At 54.1% G+C, this 15,029-nt stretch overlaps 2 long non-coding RNA genes across 2 annotated transcripts; both read right to left on the bottom strand.

Moving 5' to 3' along the window:
* Positions 1-1,559: 1,559 nt before the first annotated feature.
* On the bottom strand, positions 1,560-2,417 carry LOC137863670 (uncharacterized). The gene is made up of 3 exons (XR_011101021.1): positions 2,328-2,417; positions 2,151-2,227; positions 1,560-1,625 (listed from the first exon to the last, which is right to left on the bottom strand). It is a non-coding gene; the product is annotated as an uncharacterized lncRNA (long non-coding RNA).
* Positions 2,418-7,960: 5,543 nt separating this feature from the next.
* LOC137863690 (uncharacterized) lies at positions 7,961-8,820 on the bottom strand. The gene is made up of 3 exons (XR_011101040.1): positions 8,731-8,820; positions 8,554-8,630; positions 7,961-8,026 (listed from the first exon to the last, which is right to left on the bottom strand). It is a non-coding gene; the product is annotated as an uncharacterized lncRNA (long non-coding RNA).
* Between the last annotated feature and the right edge of the window lie 6,209 nt (positions 8,821-15,029).

Below are 15,029 nucleotides of genomic sequence, written 5' to 3'. Positions count from 1 at the left end.
AAAAGCAGCTCCGGTCAAGTCCCGTGTTGTACACTGTGTTTCACCTTAAACAAATGAAAACAGTCACAAGATAATCATTCAGCTGCCAGCATTAGCACCCATCGCTCAACAACACAAAGGGACCCCATTTACAATATTATCATTTCAAAACAGAAGCCCCCATACCTCAGCACCTCAGAAGTAGATCAAGCCAGTCACCGAGCTGCCTACCGAGTGCTGAACAGTTCCAGAAGGAGCTCTTTCCTGTGACAGGTTCCTCCAAAGGTTTACACTCTACTGGGGACAGCATAGAAATAAAAATAAAAGTTTCAAAACCCCATATCTGTAAGCTTTCAAGATTCGACAGACCTCCTCAAGCACACCGTTCCAGTGCTATGCGAGCAGCTGCTCGCAAGCAGCTCAAATCTCCCACGCCCAACATCTGCCAAACACCACAGAGATGACTGTGCCAGCTGCCCTTCAGTACGTGCCCAGAGGCAGACCGGATGTCTTCGCCAAAACAGTCCAGACAATGTATTAGTACACCCATGCAATGCCATGTTAGCTGTCATCACTAACTGCCAGGCAGGACAGCTCCAGACCAAACACATACACACACAGGCACACCACAAACACTACAAACAAAACACACAACACATGGCGCAAGAAAAAGCGACCCCCAAAAGGAAAGCCCTATGGCAACAGCAAGTCAGATACAGGTGCTCTGCACCAGACCCTACCAGAGACTCAAATGTCACGACACGCGACTGGAAGCAGCTTCCAGAACTGGGATGATGGAGGCCTAAAAAGCCTGCCTTCAAGACAAGAGACCGGAAGGATGGGGAGTGAAAACCCCCTAAGAACACACTTAGGAATTCGATTCCCAAGCAAGAGCTCCTGATGCGGCCCAGATGACTTCTGCAAGAGTGAGGATGGAAACAGACGCGATCTCAAACCGAATATGATGCACAAGACCTGAAACAGATCTGCAGTTCAAGCAGCGACTGCAAGACAAGAAGTGCTCGAATCAGAATCACGATGACAAAACAAGCATTGAGGCCCTTCAGCACCGCTACCAAGTCCCCTGTCTAGTCAGTCCGGTGTAAAAAGTTAGGAGGATATCAAGACCTGAGAAGCACAGAACAGACACTGCAGAAGCAACACTACAAGACAGACGAACAGAAGGAAACTGTCCTGCCTGGCGCACGCACTCACGCTACAAAATAATCCTGCCTCTTCTATTAGCCTGGTGACCCAGCCACAAGCACCCTGAACGTGACCCAGCCTCAACCACCCTCACAGTGGCACCAAGTCTATTCAGCCAGCAGGCACCACGCTGCTCTGGCTCCCAGCTCCCATTAGCCACCCCAGATATGCAAATACCAGGCGCCCCCCAACTTAGCTCTCAGGCTGCTGCATGGTAAAGTTCCTCCGCCTCAAGAAATGCACAGGCACCGTTTGTCATCTTAGTCAACTGAAGGCTCATCATCAGCTGCAAAAACAGAGAAAGAGCATTCACTAGCACGCCAGCCCCATTGCTCACCTTCTCCACAATGCTGACTACTGCTGATGCAACGTACGATTGCGCTCACGTGTTCCTCTCCGAGTCCAAGCTCCAACAGTGCAGCCAGTATCATCCACACCACCTGGGACAACAAAGGGATTAAATGATAGTTGCATTCAGAACAAATAACCCAATCGTGGTTTCTTGTTGTTGTTGTTTGTGTGTGTGTTTCTTGTATTTTTTTTTTTTTTTTTTAAATCTGCTTTAGCTCAACAGCATGCAGAATGCAAACGAGAACTGGGGAGTACCTAGAAGAAACAATCCCCATGCTTTTGCGGCAGCTTTGAATATTAAAAGGACAATACGACCCAGCAAGTAACTGGAACTTTCTTAACTGGAATTAGCTCATACTTTTATTTGCATTGAAAGAAAAATCTAGGAGCAGAACAGATTATACACCAACAAAATTAATTCCATTCCATCCCCAGAAAAAAATCACATACTCTCATCCCCTCCTGTACCTCAGCCGCTTGCCTGCCCCACGTGGCACATGCTTCCATCTCTTCTCCTTACCCACTTATAGCACCTCTAAAAGGCAAACTGGAGTTTTACTCTATTGGACATAGGAAAATAACTGCAGTGACAACCACACCCCAAAAACAGTTACCTCTGCTCATCACGCACCAGAGTCACTGCAGAGGCAGCTCGGGTTGAGACGTCCTGCACTGCGCACTGCATTTCACCCTGAACAAAGGAAAGACACAGGCAGAAGATAAACATTCAGCTGCCAGTAGTAGTAGCACCCATCCCTCAACAACATAAGCGACCCCAGCTTTACTTTTACCCTTTCAAAACAGCACTCCACTTGCCTCTGGACCTGCAAATTAGGTCCAAGCTTGAAAGGAGCGGCCACCATCATCCACAACACCTGGGAACACAAAAGGACAAAACGACACTGTGCTTGCAAGCACCCACCTGCCACGCTGCTCCTCTATCCCAAACAGTCTCACCTCAGACCCTCACAGGGAAACACCTGAGCGTCTTCACTTCGCTTCGGATAAGGCACGACCAGGCTGGCAACACTCACCTTCCCTCAGAGCTCCATCACACGAGGATATCCCTTCCCTGTCCACGACTGCACACAAAGCACCTGCAGAGACAAGGGAAAAGCACACTCTGAGGCACCTCACAGCCACAGCGTACCTGCTGCAAGACCTCTCTCTTCCCAGCTCCGGTACTTCAGCTGCTCACCACCTCTAACTCAGATTCTTCACTCACAGCACCACAGCAAAATCTGCCCAGGCCACACAACACACACTACACAGGCTACATTGCCTAAGACACACAAGCTGGAACGTTCCCACCCAACAATCAGTCGCATCACACAGGAAGGCTGCCGTACTCTCCGAGAAACCAAACCTACCAGTCCTGAGGAGCTCCCCACCTCCTCCTGCCAACCACACTCAGCAAACACACTATCTACTGCTCAGAAAAACAGAAAGTTAAAACATACACACACAAAAAACAACTGAGCTCCACAAATGCCAAAAAGACATGCACACACAGCAGCCTCGGCAGGGGTAATCAAACTTACCCTTTGCAGATGAAAGAGGTGACTCTGATACAACCCTGCTCAGTCTCTTGGCAATGCTGCATCTACCCTGCCAAGCCACATGTAGCATGAAATGCAGCTGGTTTTAGTCCTCTGGAAAATTACAGAAGTAGGTCTATGCATCTAGAGAATAAATTTAGCTCAAAAACAGAAGAGCAACCCACCACCCCAAAAAACAGTGAGCCAGAAACCTCTATTAAACATCCCTCTCCTAAGTGAATTCCAAGCACTTAAAAATTCTAGAAATCTATAAACTCCAGCCTGCCTAGAGAACCCTGCAACTGACTAAAGGAAAAACAAAGCACTTACCCCAAGGAGCAGCCCAGGCAGAAGGAGCTCTCTGATAGCATGCCTGGGGCTCATATACCATTCGGCCCCGCCCAGCACCCAAACCCAATCACCTGGAAAAGGGGAGGGGCAAAGCACAAGGAAGTAGAAAGAAAGGAGCAGCAGCAGCAGCTGTTTTTTATTTTTTTTTCATTACTATTTTATTTTATTTTAAGATCTGCTTTACTTGAAAACCATGCAGAGAGCAGACAGGTGACCTGTGGTGTTTCTAGAAGCAACAATCCCCATGCTTTTGCTGCAGTTTTTAACATTGAAAGGACGACACGACCAGGCCAGTAACTGGAACTTTTTCAAATAGAATTAAGTCAAACAGGTTCATCATCACTTGCAAAAACAGAGAACCAGCATTCACTAGCACGCCAGCCCTGATACCCACCTCTTGGGCAATGCTCACTACTACTGATGCAACATGCTACTGTGCAATACCTCTCTGTTCAAAACTCCTTTACCTCAGCTGCTCAGTAGCTCCACAGGACAAATGGGCCCGGGCGGCGCCGCGCCGAAATGGGCCCGGGCGGCGCCGCGCCGAAATGGGCCCGGGCGGCGCCGCGCCGAAATGGGCCCGGGCGGCGCCGCGCCGAAATGGGCCCGGGCGGCGCCGCGCCGAAATGGGCCCGGGCGGCGCCGCGCCGAAATGGGCCCGGGCGGCGCCGCGCCGAAATGGGCCCGGGCGGCGCCGCGCCGAAATGGGCCCGGGCGGCGCCGCGCCGAAATGGGGCCGGGCGGCGCCGCGCCGAAATGGGGCCGGGCGGCGCCGCGCCGAAATGGGGCCGGGCGGCGCCGCGCCGAAATGGGGCCGGGCGGCGCCGCGCCGAAATGGGGCCGGGCGGCGCCGCGCCGAAATGGGGCCGGGCGGCGCCGCGCCGAAATGGGGCCGGGCGGCGCCGCGCCGAAATGGGGCCGGGCGGCGCCGCGCCGAAATGGGGCCGGGCGGCGCCGCGCCGAAATGGGGCCGGGCGGCGCCGCGCCGAAATGGGGCCGGGCGGCGCCGCGCCGAAATGGGGCCGGGCGGACTTATTCTGCAGAGAGGAAGAAGGTGAGCCTGCTCACTCTCCAGGCACTACTGCACTTATGCGGTCAAGAGACATTACCCCACTGTTTCCCAAAAACAACTACCTGGAAACACCTAATAAACATACTTCTAATATGTCAATTCAAGGACATCAAGACTAAAAGGCTGCAAGGTCTAAACACTCGACAGACAGAAAACACACAGGCAAAAGCTCCAGAAATATAACAAACTGTCCCTAAACTTGAAACAGACTACCCCTTACATTCCCACTGCTGCCATTTTCAGATACACGCTCACACAGGCAGCCTCCATCATACATTTCTCCTAAACCCTGCTGCATCACTTTGACAGCGAGGTTATGACTTTGATAAGATTTGACATAGATTTAAAGGCTCACAGAAAGCCCCGTAATTCTGCAAAAATCAGAAGGGACCCAGAACCACAGAGCAAACACACAAAGTAACATCACCATACTATCCGCAAAACTGCCATAACAACTACTCACCTGAGGAAGAGCTGCGTGCAATACAGGCGCCTACTACTAGATTCCTTTACTATGACGGATCCTACCAGTTTTCACCTCAAAAAGATAGGAGTACCGGTTTCGACTTCAAAATGCATCAGTCCATAGAATCTGACCCACCTAAAGAACCCTCCAAAAGACTGAAGGAAAAACAAAGCACTTATCCAAAAGTGCAGCCCAGGCAGAAGGAGCTCTCTGATGGCATACCTTCAACTCAGTTACCATTAGGTCCCACCTGGAACCTGAAGCCAATCACCTGGGAAAGTGCAGGGGGAAAGCATAAAAAAGCAGAAAGAGGAGCAGCAGCAGCTGTGGTTTTATTAACTTCCTTATAAGGCTTAGCTCAACAGCATGCAGAGTGCAGACAGGAGAACTGGGGTGTTTCTAGAAACAAAAATCCCCATGCTTTTGCTGCAGCTTTGAATACTGAAAGGACAATACTACCACGCAAGTAAATGAAGCTTTTTCAGCCGGATTTAGCGCAGACTTGTATTTACGCAGGAAGAAAACTCTAGGAGCAGAACAGATTATGCGCCAAAGAAGAATTCAATTCCATTCCACTCACAGGAAAAATCACTTACTTCAGTAGGCTATCTGAAAACCAAAAGGCTATGCTCACGGGTCAAAACACACTACAGGACACTGGGGCCAGGCCCTCCACTGCACCAAATTAAAACCCATCCCTACACTCGCCAAGGTACAAGCCCAACCCAAACACAGAAACAGCATTTCAGCCTCAACACAGTTTTCAGAACTGCTGGAAATCAAGCTTCATACTCAGCGAGGCGTGCTCAGGCTACACAAGACAGGGCTTTGGGCACCTCCTTGCCTACCAAAGAAGACAGCCATCAGCACCCGCTTTGTTCCGATTCTGAAGACTAACATCACAGCCCACGTTGCCTGGGACACCTGATAAACAGAAGAGAAAGCGGCCATACCGTTTTCAAGCCATCCCTGCACGTGTCGCTCCTTGATCATCCGCAACCTCTTCTCAAATCCTCAACCGCTTCTGTGGAGAGCCTGCCATGGCACCTGCAAAGCAAGACCCTTCGCACTCACCTCGTGCTACTTGGCTGTTCTGCTCCAATCCAGCTCACAAACAGCCCGCCCTTCTCGTGCTGCTCTTCAGAGTGCAGCTTGGCCCCACTCAGCCTGTGCGAGACACCTGCAAAAGACAAACAAAAGCATAGGCTGAAGCAGCATCCAAAGCCACAGCACAGCTGGGACAGTTACTCTCATCTGCTCCCTTACCTCGGCGCCCTCACCTGCCCTCGAGGAAGATGCTTCCATCTGCTCTCTTAGGCCAGCTACAACACCCCTGAAATATAAACAGGATTTTTACTGTATTTTGTTCAGTTAACTAACTGCAATAACAGCTGCACCCCTGAAGTACCTGCTGCATCTGTCCATCGCTCACCTTGCCAAAAGCAGCTCCGGTCAAGTCCCGTGTTGTACACTGTGTTTCACCTTAAACAAATGAAAACAGTCACAAGATAATCATTCAGCTGCCAGCATTAGCACCCATCGCTCAACAACACAAAGGGACCCCATTTACAATATCATCATTTCAAAACAGAAGCCCCCATACCTCAGCACCTCAGAAGTAGATCAAGCCAGTCACCGAGCTGCCTACCGAGTGCTGAACAGTTCCAGAAGGAGCTCTTTCCTGTGACAGGTTCCTCCAAAGGTTTACACTCTACTGGGGACAGCATAGAAATAAAAATAAAAGTTTCAAAACCCCATATCTGTAAGCTTTCAAGATTCGACAGACCTCCTCAAGCACACCGTTCCAGTGCTATGCGAGCAGCTGCTCGCAAGCAGCTCAAATCTCCCACGCCCAACATCTGCCAAACACCACAGAGATGACTGTGCCAGCTGCCCTTCAGTACGTGCCCAGAGGCAGACCGGATGTCTTCGCCAAAACAGTCCAGACAATGTATTAGTACACCCATGCAATGCCATGTTAGCTGTCATCACTAACTGCCAGGCAGGACAGCTCCAGACCAAACACATACACACACAGGCACACCACAAACACTACAAACAAAACACACAACACATGGCGCAAGAAAAAGCGACCCCCAAAAGGAAAGCCCTATGGCAACAGCAAGTCAGATACAGGTGCTCTGCACCAGACCCTACCAGAGACTCAAATGTCACGACACGCGACTGGAAGCAGCTTCCAGAACTGGGATGATGGAGGCCTAAAAAGCCTGCCTTCAAGACAAGAGACCGGAAGGATGGGGAGTGAAAACCCCCTAAGAACACACTTAGGAATTCGATTCCCAAGCAAGAGCTCCTGATGCGGCCCAGATGACTTCTGCAAGAGTGAGGATGGAAACAGACGCGATCTCAAACCGAATATGATGCACAAGACCTGAAACAGATCTGCAGTTCAAGCAGCGACTGCAAGACAAGAAGTGCTCGAATCAGAATCACGATGACAAAACAAGCATTGAGGCCCTTCAGCACCGCTACCAAGTCCCCTGTCTAGTCAGTCCGGTGTAAAAAGTTAGGAGGATATCAAGACCTGAGAAGCACAGAACAGACACTGCAGAAGCAACACTACAAGACAGACGAACAGAAGGAAACTGTCCTGCCTGGCGCACGCACTCACGCTACAAAATAATCCTGCCTCTTCTATTAGCCTGGTGACCCAGCCACAAGCACCCTGAACGTGACCCAGCCTCAACCACCCTCACAGTGGCACCAAGTCTATTCAGCCAGCAGGCACCACGCTGCTCTGGCTCCCAGCTCCCATTAGCCACCCCAGATATGCAAATACCAGGCGCCCCCCAACTTAGCTCTCAGGCTGCTGCATGGTAAAGTTCCTCCGCCTCAAGAAATGCACAGGCACCGTTTGTCATCTTAGTCAACTGAAGGCTCATCATCAGCTGCAAAAACAGAGAAAGAGCATTCACTAGCACGCCAGCCCCATTGCTCACCTTCTCCACAATGCTGACTACTGCTGATGCAACGTACGATTGCGCTCACGTGTTCCTCTCCGAGTCCAAGCTCCAACAGTGCAGCCAGTATCATCCACACCACCTGGGACAACAAAGGGATTAAATGATAGTTGCATTCAGAACAAATAACCCAATCGTGGTTTCTTGTTGTTGTTGTTTGTGTGTGTGTTTCTTGTATTTTTTTTTTTTTTTTTAAATCTGCTTTAGCTCAACAGCATGCAGAATGCAAACGAGAACTGGGGAGTACCTAGAAGAAACAATCCCCATGCTTTTGCGGCAGCTTTGAATATTAAAAGGACAATACGACCCAGCAAGTAACTGGAACTTTCTTAACTGGAATTAGCTCATACTTTTATTTGCATTGAAAGAAAAATCTAGGAGCAGAACAGATTATACACCAACAAAATTAATTCCATTCCATCCCCAGAAAAAAATCACATACTCTCATCCCCTCCTGTACCTCAGCCGCTTGCCTGCCCCACGTGGCACATGCTTCCATCTCTTCTCCTTACCCACTTATAGCACCTCTAAAAGGCAAACTGGAGTTTTACTCTATTGGACATAGGAAAATAACTGCAGTGACAACCACACCCCAAAAACAACAGTTACCTCTGCTCATCACGCACCAGAGTCACTGCAGAGGCAGCTCGGGTTGAGACGTCCTGCACTGCGCACTGCATTTCAACCTGAACAAAGGAAAGACACAGGCAGAAGATAAACATTCAGCTGCCAGTAGTAGTAGCACCCATCCCTCAACAACATAAGCGACCCCAGCTTTACTTTTACCCTTTCAAAACAGCACTCCACTTGCCTCTGGACCTGCAAATTAGGTCCAAGCTTGAAAGGAGCGGCCACCATCATCCACAACACCTGGGAACACAAAAGGACAAAACGACACTGTGCTTGCAAGCACCCACCTGCCACGCTGCTCCTCTATCCCAATCAGCCTCACCTCGGACCCTCACAGGGAAACACCTGAGCGTCTTCCCTTTGCTTCGGATAAGGCATGACCAGGCTGACACCTCTCACCTTCCCTCAGAGCTTCCTGACATGAAGATTTCCCTTCCCTCTCCACAACTGCACAAAGCACCTGCAGAGACAAGAGAAATGCACACTCTGAGGCACCTCACAGCCACAGCGTACCTGCTGCAAGACCTCTCTCTTCCCAGCTCCGGTACTTCAGCTGCTCACCAGCTCTGAGATTGTTCACTCACAAGACCACAGCAAGCTGCACCCGGGCCACACAACACACACTACACAAGCTACATTGCTTAAGACATATGAGCTGGAACGTTCCCACCCAACAATCAGTCGCATCACACAGGAAGGCTGCCGCACACTCCTAGAAACCAAACCTACCAGTCCTGAGCAGCTCCCCACCTCCTCCTGCCAACCACGCTCAGCACACACACTATTTACTGCTCAGAAAAACAGAAAGTTAAAACATACACACAAAAAAAAACAACCGAGCTCCACAAATGCCAAAAAGACATGCACACACAGCAGCCTCGGCAGGGGTAGTCGCAGACTTACCCTTTGCAGATGAAAGAGGTGACTCTGATACAACTCTGCTCAGTGTCTTGGTAACACCGCATCTACGCTGCCAAGCCATATGTAGCATTCAATCAAGCTGGTTTTAGTCCTCTGGAGAGTTACACAAGTGGGTTTATACATCTAGAGATTAAAACATAGCTCAAAAACAGAAGAGTATCCCACCATCCCAAAAAAAACAGTGAGCCAGCAGCCCCTACTAAACATCCCGCTACTGAGTGAATTCCAAGCACTTAAAATCCAGAAATCCATAGGCTCCAGTCTGCCTAGAGAACCCTGCAACTGACTGAAGGAAAAACAAAGCACTTACCCCAAAGAGCAGCCCAAGCACAAGGAGCTCTCTGATAGCATGCCTGGGGCTCATATAGCATTCAGCCCCGCCCAGCACCCAAACCCAATCACCTGGGAAAGGGGAGGGGCAAAGCACAAGAAAGTAGGAAGAGAGCAAAAGAAGCAGCTGTGGTTTTTTTTTTTTCCTTTGTTTTTTAAAATCTGGTTTATCTCAAAAACATTCCAAGAGCAGACAAGAGACCTGTGGTGTTTCTAGAAGCAAAACTCCCCTTTTGCTTTTGCTGCAGCTTTTAATGTTGAACTGATAATGTCACCAAGCAAGTAACTGAAACTTCTTCAACTGGAATTAGTTTACACACGCTCACCGTCATCTGCAAACACAGAGAACCATCATTCACTAGCCCTAACCCTAACCCCAACCCTCACCCTAAGCTCTAACCCTAGCCCCAGCCCTAGTCCCCGAGAACTGCATTTCCCGGTGTGCTCTGGGCACCCAACATGGCCTCCCGGAAGTCCGGAGTCCCAGAACTACATTTCCCGGTATGCTCTGGGCACCCAACATGGCCTCCCGGAAGTTCGGAGTCCCAGAACTACATTTCCCGGTATGCTCTGGGCACCCAACATGGCCTCCCGGAAGTCCGGAGTCCCAGAACTACATTTCCCGGCATGCTCTGGGCACTCAACGCGGCCTACCGGAAAGCCTTGTGCCGGAAAACTACACCTACCAGCATTCCCTGGGCAGCCGGCACGGCCAATCAGAGGCCGAGTTGTCGAGAACTCCATTTAACAGCACTCCCTGGAACCCTAGCCCTTACCGCCCTTACACAAAAAAGCCGCAAGCCCTAACCCTAAAAATCCTCGAAACCCCTACAGACCTAAGCCAAACTATCCACCACACTAAACCCCTGAAGTCCTATGCCTAAAAGCCCTAACCCAAACACTTAAGACGCTCAAATCCCACACCCACAAAATTAAGATGCTCAAATCCCAAACCCCAAAAAATAGGACGCTCAAATCCCAAACCCCCTTCCGAAAAAGAAAATAAGAAAAATAAATCAAACAAAACAAAAACAACAAAAGGGGTAGACCTGGTGGCATCTGCCCTATAACCCTGCAAAAATCATGAGGGACATAGAACAACAAAGCAAACACACAAAATAACATTGACATCCTATCCATAAAAGTGCTATAACAATTAATCACCTCCAAAGAGCTTCATGCAATAAATGCACGTACTACTAGATTGGTTTCCTCTAAAATATCGTACAAGACTCTGACCCACGAAAAGAACCCTGCATGTAGCTAACAGAAGAATAAACAAAGCACCGACCCCAAAGAGCAGCCCACGCAGAAGGAGCTCTCTGATAGAACGCCTAGGGCTCGTATAACATTTGGCCCCGCCCAGCACCCAAACCCAATCACCTGGGAAAGAGGAGGGGGCAAAGCACAAGAAAGAGAGCAGGAGCAGCAGCTGTGTTCTTTTATTTATTTTTTTATTTATTTGTCACCTATCCCTAGTTTACAGCATGCGGAGTGCAGACAAAAGAACTGCGGTGTTTCTAGAAGCAAAATTTACCGTATTTTTGCCTCAGCTTTGAACATAGAAAGGACAATACAACCAAGAAAGTAAAAGAAATATTTTCAACGGGAATTAGCACGAACCTTTCATTTACATATGAAGAAAAATCTAGGAGCGTAGGAAATTCCACATCAAAAAAAAAAAAAGACGTAATAAGCAACGCGCGTGCACGGCCCCTGGCCGCCTGCAGTACTCGTTTTCCACCAGCAGGTGGCGGCAGAGGGGCGCCCTCGGGCATCACCGGGCATGAGCTCCCCTCGGCCGCCTGCAGTACCCCTTTTCAACCAGCAGGTGGCGGAAGAGGGGCGCCTTCGGGCGTCACCGGGCATGAGCTCCCCTCGGCCGCCTGCAGTACCCCTTTTCCACCAGCAGGTGGCGGCAGAGGGGCGCCTTCGGGCATCACCCGGCATGAGCTCCCCCCGGCCTCCTGCAGTACTCGTTTTCCACCAGCAGGTGGCGGCAGAGGGGCGCCCTCGGGCGGCACCGGGCATGAGCTCCCCCCGGCCGCCTGCAGTACCCCTTTTCCACCAGCAGGTGGCGGCAGAGGGGCGCCCTCGGGCGTCACCGGGCATGAGCTCCCCTCGGCCGCCTGCAGTACCCCTTTTCCATCAGCAGGTGGCGGCAGAGGGGCGCCCTCGGGCGTCACCGGGCATGAGCTCCCCTCGGCCGCCTGCAGTACCCCTTTTCCACCAGCAGGTGGCGGCAGAGGGGCGCCCTCGGGCGTCACCGGGCATGAGCTCCCCCCGGCCGCCTGCAGTACCGCTTTTCCATCAGCAGGTGGCGGCAGAGGGGCGCCCTCGGGCGTCACCGGGCATGAGCTCCCCTCGGCCGCCTGCAGTACCCCTTTTCCACCAGCAGGTGGCGGCAGAGGGGCGCCCTCAGGCGTCACCGGGCATGAGCTCCTCCTGGCCGCCTGCAGTACCCCTTTTCCACCAGCAGGTGGCGGCAGAGGGGCGCCCTCGGGCGTCACCGGGCATGAGCTCCCCTCGGCCGCCTGCAGTACCCCTTTTCCACCAGCAGGTGGCGGCAGAGGTGCGCCCTCGGGCGTCACCGGGCATGAGCTCCCCTCGGCCGCCTGCAGTACCCCTTTTCCACCAGCAGGTGGCGGCAGAGGGGCGCCTTCGGGCGTCACCGGGCATGAGCTCCCCTCGGCCGCCTGCAGTACTTGTTTTCCACCAGCAGGTGGCGGCAGAGGGGCGCCCTCGGGCGGCACCGGGCATGAGCTCCCCTCGGCCGCCTGCAGTACCCCTTTTCCACCAGCAGGTGGCGGCAGAGGGGCGCCCTCGGGCGTCACCGGGCACGAGCTCCCCTCGGCCGCCTGCAGTACCCCTTTTCCACCAGCAGGTGGCGGCAGAGGGGCACCCTCAGGCGTCACCGGGCATGAGCTCCCCTCGGCCGCTTGCAGTACCCCTTTTCCACCAGCAGGTTGCGGCAGAGGGGCGCCCTCGGGCGTCACCGGGCATGAGCTCCCCTCGGCCGCCTGCAGTACCCCTTCTCCACCAGCAGGTGGCGGCAGAGGGGCGCCCTCGGGCGTCACCGGGCATGAGCTCCCCTCGGCCGCCTGCAGTACCCCTTTTCCACCAGCAGGTGGCGGCAGAGGGGCGCCCTCGGGCGTCACCGGGCATGAGCTCCCCTCGGCCGCCTGCAGTACTCGTTTTCCACCAGCAGGTGGCGGCAGAGGGGCGCCCTCGGGCGGCACCGGGCATGAGCTCCCCTCGGCCGCCTGCAGTACCCCTTTTCCACCAGCAGGTGGCGGCAGAGGGGCGCCCTCGGGCGTCACCGGGCACGAGCTCCCCTCGGCCACCTGCAGTACTCGTTTTCCACCAGCAGGTGGCGGCAGAGGGGCGCCCTCGGGCATCACCGGGCATGAGCTCCCCCCGGGCGCCTGCAGTACCCCTTTTCCACCAGGAGGCGGCGGCCTAACCATAACCCTAACCCTAACCTAACCCGAACCCCAACTCCAACCCCAACCCTAACCCTAATGGCGTCCCCCTGACAACCGCACCCCGCACACTTGGTTCCCCCCTCATTTTACTTCCCCCGGTGCGCCCCGCAAATTTGTCCCCCCGGAACCCGAACCCCTTACACTTGGTTCCCCCCTCATTTTGGTTCCCCCCGGTGCGCCCCGCAAACGTGTCCCCCCGGAACCCGAACCCCGCACACTTGGTTCCCCCCTCACTTTGGTTCCCCCCCCCCGGTGCGCCCCGCAACTGTGTCCCCCCGGAACCCGAACCCCGCACACTTGGTTCCCCCCTCATTTTGGTTCCCTCCCCCCCTTGGGGTCCCCCCAAGCCCCATGGACCCCCCCCCCTTGGTGCCCCCCCCCCCGTCCTACCCGTGCCCGCAGCAGCCGCTCGCGCTCCGCCAGCGCCTCAAGCACAAGACGCTGCATCTCGGCCAGGTGGAGGCAGGCGCTGGGGGGGGGGAATAAATTGGGGGGGGTCTGGGGGCGCATTTAGGGGGCGGAGGGGACTGGTTCTCACCTGTAGAACTCGGCGTCGAGCCCCCCCGGGGGCAGCTGCAGGGCCAGGATGCCTGGGGGGGTGCGGGGGGGACATGTCAGCACCCCCCAGACCGAAACCCCAAATCCGCTGCCGTTGACACATCAAAAAAAAAAAAAGACGTAATAAGCAACGCGCGTGCACGGCCCCTGGCCGCCTACAGTACTCGTTTTCCACCAGCAGGTGGCGGCAGAGGGGCGCCCTCGGGCGTCACCGGGCATGAGCTTCCCTCGGCCGCCTGCAGTACCCCTTTTCCACCAGCAGGTGGCGGCAGAGGGGCGCCCTCGGGCGTCACCGGGCACGAGCTCCCCTCGGCCACCTGCAGTACTCGTTTTCCACCAGCAGGTGGCGGCAGAGGGGCGCCCTCGGGCATCACCGGGCATGAGCTCCCCCCGGGCGCCTGCAGTACCCCTTTTCCACCAGGAGGCGGCGGCCTAACCATAACCCTAACCCTAACCTAACCCGAACCCCAACTCCAACCCCAACCCTAACCCTAATGGCGTCCCCCTGACAACCGCACCCCGCACACTTGGTTCCCCCCTCATTTTACTTCCCCCGGTGCGCCCCGCAAATTTGTCCCCCCGGAACCCGAACCCCTTACACTTGGTTCCCCCCTCATTTTGGTTCCCCCCGGTGCGCCCCGCAAATGTGTCCCCCCGGAACCCGAACCCCGCACACTTGGTTCCCCCCTCACTTTGGTTCCCCCCCCCCGGTGCGCCCCGCAACTGTGTCCCCCCGGAACCCGAACCCCGCACACTTGGTTCCCCCCTCATTTTGGTTCCCTCCCCCCCTTGGGGTCCCCCCAAGCCCCATGGACCCCCCCCCCTTGGTGCCCCCCCCCCCGTCCTACCCGTGCCCGCAGCAGCCGCTCGCGCTCCGCCAGCGCCTCAAGCACAAGACGCTGCATCTCGGCCAGGTGGAGGCAGGCGCTGGGGGGGGGGAATAAATTGGGGGGGGTCTGGGGGCGCATTTAGGGGGCGGAGGGGACTGGTTCTCACCTGTAGAACTCGGCGTCGAGCCCCCCCGGGGGCAGCTGCAGGGCCAGGATGCCTGGGGGGGTGCGGGGGGGACATGTCAGCACCCCCCAGACCGAAACCCCAAATCCGCTGCCGTTGACACATCAAAAAAAAAAAAGACGTAATAAGCAACGCGCGTGCACGGCC

Source organism: Anas acuta, chromosome 13, assembly GCF_963932015.1.
Source record: "Anas acuta chromosome 13, bAnaAcu1.1, whole genome shotgun sequence".
Lineage (NCBI taxonomy): Eukaryota > Metazoa > Chordata > Aves > Anseriformes > Anatidae > Anas > Anas acuta.
This window is presented reverse-complemented; position numbering and strand designations above follow the sequence as displayed.